This window comes from Mus musculus, chromosome 7 (genome assembly GCF_000001635.26).
Source record: "Mus musculus strain C57BL/6J chromosome 7, GRCm38.p6 C57BL/6J".
NCBI classification, from domain to species: Eukaryota; Metazoa; Chordata; class Mammalia; order Rodentia; family Muridae; genus Mus; species Mus musculus.
The window spans coordinates 131,808,205-131,818,874 of NC_000073.6; positions in this window are offsets into that span (position 1 = coordinate 131,808,205).

Genomic DNA, 10,670 nt, shown 5'->3' on the forward strand with positions numbered 1-10,670 from the left:
TAAGTTAGGTAGAGCTGGCTCTCCCTCCCCTTTGCTCCCCTCCTCTCTTGGCCTAGCTAGTTTTATATCAGCGTTACACAAACTTGAGTCATCACAGAGAGGAGGGAGCTTCAGTTGAGAAAATGCCTCTGTAAGAGCAGGCTGCAGGCAGGCCTGTAGGACATTTTCTTAATTAGTGATTGATGTGAAAGGGACCAGCCCACCGTGAGTGATGCCATCCCTGGGCTGGTGGTCCAGGGGTTCTATAAGAAAGCAGGCTGAGCAAGCCAATAAGTAGCACTCCTCCATGGCCTCTGCATCATCTCCTGCCTCCAGATTCCAGCCTTAAGTTTCCCTCATGACTTTCTTTACTGATGAACAGTAAGGTAGAAGTATAAGCTTGATTTTTGGCCATGATGCTTTATTGCAGCAATAGAAACCCCAGCCAAGACACCTCCCCTCCCCTCTTTTCTCTCTTCTCCTTTCACTCCCCTCCCCTTAAAAAAATATCGCTTTGTAGCACAAGCTAGCCCTTGAACTCAAGATTCTCTAGTTTTTTGCAAGTGCCAGGACTCCAAGGATGTGCCACAATGCTTGGCTGCAGATGTCTTCTGTTCTCAGAGGGAGCACCCTGCCTGTGTTTTCTTCATCTTCCTCCTTCTTTCCGTTATCTGCCTCTACCCTGGGTCTCACTGGCCACTCTCCCATGCTGGTCCCCTTGGGCCTGTCTGTGGTATTGTGCCCTTCTCTGGTTTGTCACTCCACATGCTCGTGTTGGACACACCCATCCTTTTCTGTCTCTCATCTCTTTTGTTGTGTGTGCTCCCTCAGAGGCCATTTGTTTTGCCTTCAAGGATGCTCCTGGACTTGGCTGTTTCTTTCCCATACCCCTCATGGACACACTGGCTCTCAAAATCTGGTCCCCAGTGTCAGCACCATCTAAGTACTTGTTGGAACTTCAAATTGAGACTAGAAGTGGGTAGCACTTTCTGTGGGACCCCAGAGAGACTTCTGTGTGCTGATCTGGGGTAGACATAGCTTTCTTAATCCTCCACAAGCAAATGATGCCTTCATGTCTCTTTGGCCTGGATCCTGCCTCCTAGTGCCAGAGATCCTGGGAAAGCTGTGTTTTATCTCAGAATGATGGGGGGGGGGGCATGACACACAGAGAAGCCTGTTCAGCCGCTGGGATAGGGCAATGGACACATTCTTTTAACACTGAGAGTCCTGGGCCTTGGAGGGTTAAGTGATCCAGAGGGCTGGGGACAGTTTCTAATCCAGAGGGACACAGCAGGTAGGAGCTAATTTGCTCACAAATAGGAGCAAACACAAGACTTGGGGGTGGGAAATGCAGATAATGACTTTGGGTACCATTCTTCTAAAAAACTCTAACAGAGACTGGCCACTCATCCCTTTAACACATTAAGATGCTGGCCAGGTTCTAACTGCCACTACTTGAGCCTATGAACAAGCTCTGTGGATCAGGCCTGTGCTCTGTATCCCAGGCCTCAAAGGCCACTTCGAAAGGCCAAAGCTGCTGGGAGTGAAGGCTTGTTTGGGCCTCCTTGGGAAAGCTGCTTCCCAACAGGTCTGAGCTGCATGGCTACGGGATTAGGCATGGGTCACAGCCAGGGTCACAGGACAAAGATCAAATATCAGGGCTTGGAGCCAGGGCTGGGCCCGTGACACAAGGGGTGTCACTTCCCTAAGTGGCTCATCTTCCAGTCTGAGCTGAAATAAGGGAGGGATGCTGTCCGGGGTAGTCAAGGCAGGTCAGGAGGCCAACGCCCTGTTGGCAGGATAGCCTGTTATCTCTGTTGCTCCAGGATCTGCTGTCACCTTGTCCAGAAGAGGCAACCCTGATGACACAGGAGTCCAGAGGCTCTGAAAGAAAAGCCTCATGGGTAATTCTGGTTCCACCACAATGGTCAGTTCCTTCAAGGTCCACCCTGCCCTTCAACCTTGATTCTTGCATCAAAGGAGGAAGAAGTATGTGTAGTTTAAAAATTGATTTGAAATGAATTTTGTTTCTAATTGATTTGAGTATGTGCATGTGTGTGTTACATTTGTGTGCAAGCACAGGTCAGACATTGATATTATGTGTCTTCTATTATCTTGTCCCACCTTATTTTTTGATAATAGCATCTCTCAGTGAACTTGATTCTCACCATTAGCTAGACTGGCTGGCCAGGGAGCACCATGAGTCCTTCTGCCTCTGGCTCCTGTCTTCTGTGTAAGGTTAGAAAAGCTAGGCACCACACTTGGATTTTTCACATGGGTGCTAGGGATTCAAATACAAGTCCTCATACATGGGCGGCTGGCACCTTACTGATTAATCCATCTCTCCAGCCCAAATTAGCGAGTTAAAAATGAATGATGTAGTGGCATTTAGTATACCAAGATATTCTACAGCCATCATTTCTACCAGAGCAAAAATGTACTCATTACACCCCACTAAAACTGCACCCATTCCATTCTTCCCTGACTTTCCCCAGGCCCCTCACAGCCTCCAGCCTGCTTTTTCCTTCCCTGGATTTCTTTATTCTAGATATGGATAGTCATAGGTTTATGTCTGACCTCTTTCCTTTAGCAGTGCCATCAAAGTCCACCCAGGCTGCAGCATGTGTCGTGACTTTATTCCTTTTTTATGGCCAAATAGCCACATTTTGTTCATCTGTTTATCTGTTGAAGGACCCTGTGTTGTGTCCACCTTGGGGAATACCATTTGTTATGGTTGTCATTATTCTGTGTGTCTGTGTGCTTGGAGGAAGGACCGACACGCCTCAAACCTGGGTGAGGCAGTAAAAAAACAGCTTTGCAGAGCTGATGTCAATTCCAGGGATCAAATCCTTGCTGTCAGGCTTGCCTGCAAGTGTTTTACCCACCAAGTGGAGCTGTCCACCTCAACGGACAGCCTGGGAAACACTTTCTATCCCTGCACCCTAGATAAGGGAATTTGGCATCCTCTCCCAAGGTCACCCAGCTCATAAGTGGCAGAACTGAGCATGAAAAGGAGTTTGAAATCTCTGCTCTCTCTTTTTTCTTTTTTTATTAGATATTTTTCTTTATTTACATTTCAAATGTTATTCTCCTTCCCGATCTCCCCCCCCCTTCAGTAGCCCCCATCCCATTCTCCCTCCCCCTGCCCCTATGAAGGTGTTTCTCCACCCACCCACCCACCCACTCCCAACTCCCTGCCCTCGATTCCCCTACACTGGGACATCTATGGAGCCTTCATAGGACCCAGGACCTTTCCTCCCATTGATGCATGACAAGGCCATCCTCTGCTACACATGTAGCTGGAGCCATGTGTACTCCTTTGTTGATGAGCTCTGGGGGTGGGGGGTGGGGTCTGGTTAGTTGATATTGTTGTTCTTCCTATGGGGTTGCAAACCCCTTCAACTCCTTCAGTCCTTTCTCTATCTCCTCCAATGAGGACCCCGTGCTCAGTCCAATGGTTGGCTGTGAGCCTCCGCCTCTGTATTTGTAAGGCTCTGGCAGGGCCTCTCAGGAGACAGCCATATCAGCTGCTCTCACCTTCGGACAGAATTGAGGGCTGAGTGTGGGACAAGCAGAGGGGGGTTCTTCCCATAAGGACCGTCTTTGCTGCTCTATGTTTTAAACACCACTTTTTATGTGGAATGTGACAACACTCCCCCTAAGCCCCAAGAAGACTGTTCTCTCAACACAAACTGCCTCCACCGATAGGACATTTCTCCTTCAGAGAAGGCACTGTTGCTAAGTTCTAAGTGACCTCCCATGCAGCATGCTTGTCTCAGGTTCAGTTGGCACACACATACATTTGTTTGACCACCTGCACATCTGTGGGAGCAGCTTCCATCACCTGCTTAGCTGTCTCCCCTCATCACCTCTGTTCAGCGCCACCTACCTGTACCTGGCCACTCTCATCAGCATGACCTAAAGTGCATCTGGATTTCAGCTATCAGACTCACCCTTTTTAGCTGAGTAGGCCTCCCTTCTTGAACACGGCCAACTTATCATCCGTTGGCACATTCATGGCTAAAGCTGTGGTGCGTACCCATGTGCAGGTTTTTTTTTTTCTGGTCCCAAAGTAGAACATTTAGGTCATGTGACATTTGTTTCATCTTATTTCTGCTTGCAGAGGCAGCTTTCTGGGGCTGGCTTATCCTGGAATCCAAATGAGACCGTCTGTGGCCACTAAAATGAGATTCCTGGATCTGCCTTTCCATGAGAGAAGGTCTATGTTTTGTTCGTGGCCTAAGTCTCAACTGTCCACACTGGGGTGATATTTTGGGACTCATAACGTGGCCCTCAGGCATCTTAGAACTTGGGAGAAATCTTACACTCTAAAAGCCCTCACCCCCACCCCCGTGAACATTTTTGTTGTTTGTGATAGACATAGATCAAGCTGGTCGCTCTTACAGCCTGGATCCAAGGTAATCAAACTTCCAGGCCCAGGGTGCTATCTGCCCATTATCAGAATTTCATGAAGGTGAGAAGCCGTGATGCCCTGGCTACTTAGTAGGGAAAAGGGAAATAAGCTAGGGAAATGTTCAGGCAAATGTCTGTGTGTTTGGAAACAGGGCCTTTCTCTGCCAGACATTTCAGGCGGAGACATTTGCATGGCCATCTGATAGCAGCGCCAAGCTGGGTCCAACAGATAAAACCCATCTGGAACCTTTGAATGAAGGACAAACAAACACTTCTTTTCGTTTCTAAAGGCCATTTGCATAAAACCCTGTAGGATTTCACGGGGGAGGGGTACAGACTTGGGACAGGGAACAGGAAGTTTGCATGTCTCTGGGAAAGCAGAACCAAGTGGTTCAAGTTGACCCTTATTGCTTTCTTATAATTTGCAAAGAGTGCAGGGGAGTTGAGGTGGGTCCCTGGGCCTCATTCAAGGTCATCTTCTGATTTCTCACTTGATCTCCTTGGACCTCAGTTTTCTCCTCTGTCAAATAAATGAGAGAGAGGGAAGGCTAACGAGGAGGACAGGGAAGGCAAGAGAAAGCAAGGAGCTTTCAGTTTTACCGTGTAGGGAGCTGGAGACTGCAGCACCTGAGCAGAACAGCTTGCGCTAAGCAGTGGGCTTCCAGGTGATTTCCTTCCTCTGTTCTTAAGACTAAAAGTAATGCCAAAGAGAAGGCCTAGATGGAAATGATCGGGATCCCCCAAACACTCAAGATTGTCATGCTTTCTTCTGTTTCCTCATTAACTGTCACCAAAACAGTCTCAGAACCTTGACACCCACCTTGAAACAGGAAATCCTTTCTGGCTGTGCCCCCAGAGAAAAAGGATGGCTTGTAGAGACCCATCCAACCAGGCCCCAACTCTGCCACTCCTTCTGTCGCTAGTCCTGGCTTTGACTGTACAAGGAAGCCCCTCTGTTCTTTCTCAGAATGGGGCAGTCCCTGGTCTGCCAGTCATTGACTTCTCAGGCCTGAGTCAGAAATGCAAAACCCATGTCGAGACAGCTTGGAGAAAAGTGAGAAGGAAAGGAGAGAGAGGAAGATTGGAGGAGAGGGAAGAGAGGCCCTGCTCCAAACCAGCTGCATTATGTCCAGGCTCCTGCCTCAACCACAGTCAGCAGCATCTCAATTGGGTTTCTGTCCCAGACAGACATCATCCTGTCTAACCTTTGGTCTCTGATACAGGTAGGATCCTTCTTGCTCATCTCCCCCGCCCTCTAATCTTAGAGGAGGTAATCACAGTGGGTTTTGATTATGATATGTGCTCATCCATGATGCCCTTCAGGCCCAACATGTGGGCACATCTGAGCTTCTGTATACTGCCATCCCTATCATGCACTCAATGTAAGGTCTCATTGACACAACAGAAGATTTCATGGCTGTAGTCTACTCTTTGGTGGTAGGTATGATTATAGATATCAAGTGTGAAACAAGGAAGACTTAGAGTCAGAGATCAGCATCATATAGGACCAGTTTATTGGCTATAAGGATCAGTCAGAGAAGGACTGGTGTATCTGGGATCCTGGGGCTCTCAGGGACCAGGTGGCTGGCACAGGTACCCTAGGCAGCCCTGCTCATGGCTCTAGGCCTTGCAAGAGCAGCTGCTTGCTTCAGTAGGTAGTCTTGAGCTCAGATGCACAGAGAACAGTTGTTTTTGCTAGTGCCCAGATGGTTGCAGGTCCTATAGACCAACCATTCATCAATTTGCTTCCCCACAACGTCCCCCCTCCCGCCAAAGGACAGTAGGCTCATTTCTGTAGAGTGACATTAGGAAGATGAGTTCCCTCAGACAGCATCAATACATCAAGCCTCATGCCTGCTCTGAAGAACAGTTTGGCCAAAACAGGAGCATAACAAGTGTGCAAACCTTATTGCCTGGCACATCCAGTCTTAGAACCTTCTAGAAAATCATTACGCACAAGCACCCATCATGCATTCGAAACAAATGAGATTTCTTTGGTACCTGCTGAATGCCAAGAATGGAGACACTCCGCGTTTTCTAACAGAAGCCATATCTTTAGCCTCATGGAACGTATATCCTGATAACAAATGAACATTAATGGTAATAGAAATAAAATGAAAAATTAAAACAATCTTAAAGAATGAGTGAGGAGTCCAGGTGGTCCATCGGGTTACTCATTTAATTCATTTTTTCAAGCCGTGATGTATGCTGAACCTGTTTTGTGCTAAGTGCTTTCCTGGTAGATTCCTCCCCTCTCCCTCTCTCTCTTTCCTTCTCTTCTCCCTTCAACTTCTCTTCTGATCCTCCTTTCCACTTCCTCTTTCTTTTCTATTTACCTTTTGTTCGTCTTCTTATTTATTCATTTGCTTGCTTATTTGTTGTTGTTGCTGATTATTTTGAGACACAGTTTTATGTACCCCGGGCTGCCTTAAATTTTTTTTGCTTCGTAGCCAATCTTAAACCCCTGCTCCTTCTGTTCTCTACCTGCCAAGTGCAGTGGCCACAGCTGGTGCCACCATGCCCCAGTTACTAACGTTGCCTGTTGCTATTTGTCCTTTGGAGTCAGGGGCTCACTCTGAGGGTGGTCTTGATTTTTAACCAATCCTCCTGCCTCCATTTCCTGAGATTATAAATTCGGGCCACCATGCCTGACTCAAAGTCTCCCCTAGGGCTCAGCTGAAGGGTTTAAGAAATTAACAAGACCATTTTGGTGCCACCTTTAAGTATGTAAAAAAATCCTGGATGTGATTCTGAAGGAAAAGACCTGTTTATTCACTTTTTTTTCCTATGCAAAGTGGAAGTTTAAAAATAAGAAATTGGTCATTGCAAGGATAGCAGAGGCTATCCCAGCTATAAGCGAGCCCCTCGGGGGGAGGAGCCAAGAGTGGGGTTGGCAGACTGGGTGTCACTCTGTCTTGTGCCTCTCCTGGAAAATCTCTGGAACTCAGTTTCCCCATCTGTGAAATTATAAGGTCAGACTGTGTAGGATAGATGTCCTGGACCCATGACTTTTTCTTAGCCTGGCTCCCTGGAAAAACCTGCTTCCGAGAGTAGGGGAATGGAGGATGACCCAGCACTGGTTAGCCAGCAGGGAGCAGGAGGCAGACGGCTGACGCCATAGGAGAGTTTCTGGTAGATGAGTTCTTGGTTTTGTCCTTTGGAAAGGATCATGTCCCTTGGAGACCTTTGGGCAGTCATGCTGTGGGTGCTCTTGGGTGCATCGTTGCCTGGACAGTCACCCTCTCTTCCAGCCAGACCCTCAGCACTGCTGTCCTTATAAACAGCTCTGACAGTCACAAGCCATATGAGGCCTCCCTTCCCTGGTCCCCTTCTCCTTTAAGAATTCTTATTGCAATTGGTTGTGCTCTTTGGGCACAATTAATTAAGTCAATGGCCCTCTCATAAATTTAAAAACACATCCCCCCGTGTCTTTAAATCTCTGAATCCCAGCTGGGAAACTGAGAGGCGTGAAATATACAGCCATCACGTCACATCTATGGAGATGGAGGTCCTGGGGCCATAAGTCTGTGATAAATGTCTCCCAGCTATAGGTTCAATGTGGTTATGTCCTCCGGTAGCAGGGAAGCCCGAGTGGAGGGGGCATAGCCACTGACTATCCTGTTATAAGCCAAGCAATTCCTATGAGGCAGAGGCAAAGACAAAAATATAGGACAGGACCAGGACTTTCTAGAAATTTTATATAATACCCTTTCCTTTATCTGTGGCTTCAAAAAGAAATTCCACTATAGGCAGAGTTCCACTTTCCTGAGCAAGGACAGGGGACAAACGGCCAGTGGGTCTATCTTTCCTTCCAGAGGAAACTGCCTAACTCCCTTTGCAAATACATCTTTACTGAGGACCAGGAATGTGATAAGGTCCAGCCTCAGCCCTCAGGTGGTTAGAAGTTGAAAAGGGCAGCTGACATACAGAGGGCAGACAGGATAAGGTGACCTTAGGATAGTTATTACTGGAAGCATCCATGGGCACCTGCTCCTCCGGATGCTGGATGAAAGTCTCCAGGGATGGCCCTCTGAGGGATGCTGGGACAACAGATGGGTTCTTAGGAGTTCCTCAGGGCAGAGATAGATGGAAAACGGGCTTGAAAGAAGGGAAGAGGGGGCAGGGACCAAGTGGCACAGAGAAGAAGGACTGGAGGATGCACAATGGGACCCAATTTGAAGGAAGACAGGGCAAAGGCGGGGCTTAGTCCATGGAGACTTGTGCCTGGCACTGGGTCTCCAACCCAGTGGCAGATGTCATCTCTGTGAGCCAAGATGAGGGGTTGGACCTAGTAGCCTGGGGCAGTGCAGCAGCTCTGGTGGACAGTAGGTGTCCTTTGCTGTGCTTTATAAATTCTCTATAAATTCTGTTTGAAATGTTATGTGAAGTTTCTCTGTCCTCTTTGGTTGGCTTCAGTTTTCAATTCATTTCCTGCTCATTTACTCTTGGCTTATACTCCCAGCTCGTTGAGAATTGTATTTCAGAGAATCTTATGTGCCTGTGTCAAGTGTCTGGATTTTGAACTAACAAAGGAGAGCTCATGCCTATGCCGTAAGCACTGATAAAGAGGCAGAGCTTCTCTCTCCTGGTCCTACCTGGTGGTCAGACTCCATGTCCCCATGTTGGGTGGACACACCAAGGCCTTGAACTCCCTCCAAATCCCCACAGACAGCCTAGAGGCTCTGGAGAGACAGCAACATCCTTAAAAGAGTCCTTAATAGAAGGCCAAGATTCCCATCATATTGAGGTTGGGGGGTTCAAAGGATCCCAGACCACCCATGAGAAGATGAGGAACAAGACTGACACCAGCAATGGTATCCTCCTGCCGTCTGTGACATCCCGTGGTAGAGGGTTCCACTTAGTCCAGCAGGAAAGCCCAGAAATGTCCTGTGCTGTCCCTCAGGAGTCCCTGCTTATACATGGGCTCCTGCAGAGAAGAGAGCCATCCTCATCCCTGGTGGTATAGGGCCAGAAAATACCCACTGTCTCCTACCTGGTTGGAAGCAGAAAGGTCCAGTCAGTCATGAGCTCCTAGTCTTTTTAATCATTATTACTGTGGGTATATTGACTGCAGACATCCACGTGCCAGGGTGCCAGTGTAAAGCACTTACTGTACCCACTGAGCATTCGGACTTGTCCTTGAACTCTTTATTCATGTGCACTCCATATAAAGCCTGGGCTGGGGTGCCAGATGCAAATGATTCATCAAAACTGTGGCTTTTGAGCATTTTTAAGTAGTAGAATTTTAAGATATTTCAAAGCCTATCTACATTGATTAGCAGACATACAGATACTATGGCTGTAAGGTATACTGTGGACTGTCAGCAGGAGACAGGAGAGGAGGCCCTGTCCTCAGTTTCCCCATGATGCAGCCTTGTCCTTCCCCCCCTCTTCCATACATTGCTTCAGACCATCTGTGAGCACTTGCTAAACATCCACTGCTTTTGAAAATATTCTCGAATCTATTTCAGCTTATGCTTGGCTCTCAGCATTAAAATAAACCCTGGCACCTCATTACGCACTGTATGAAGCACAACCACCTTTCATTTTTAAAACTGTCTCCTTCAAGCTCCAAAGGCTGCTTCCCAGCGTTTTGCAAGGAGCCACGTGATTCCTTAGGGAAATGGCATGTTCTAGAGGCTTGGGTTTAATCCCATCTGGGCGGTACTGAGCCAAGTAATGACTATTCTTCTCTCTCCCTTGGTCCACTGGAATCAGCTCTTCCCCTAGAAAATATCTACCAGGCAGGGACTCAGGGTCATTCATTTAGACCCGGTGCGCGAGGATCTTCTGGGGTCCTGACTGTAGAGTCCACCAGTGTTCCCTGGCATGCTTTATGCTGCTTAGAAACTGTGACCTGCCTTCAATTACTCAGTATTAGTCATGTGGGGGGGGGGAGCAGAGGGGAGGGATTGAAGAAGGGGGAGAGAGACTATATAATCTAGGCTAGCACTCAAATTGGGAGCCTCCTGTTTCTAGTGCCGGGAATCCAAGAGGGTCACACCATTCTTGAACTCCCCGTGTAGCCAAACATGACCTTAAACTTCTGGTTCTCCTGTCTTTACTCCCAAGCACTAGGATCATGGCATGTATCCTCATGCCTGGTTTTACGTGCTGCTGGGAACTGATTCCAGGGTTTCCTGTATGCTGGGCTAACACTGTACCAACTGAGTCATATCACTGCCCTAATTTTTCTCTTTACCAACTGGGCTTTACTAAAAACAGAAAAATGGCTTTTTCTTCTTTGGACTTGGCTGATCCCATAAGGATGGACCTTC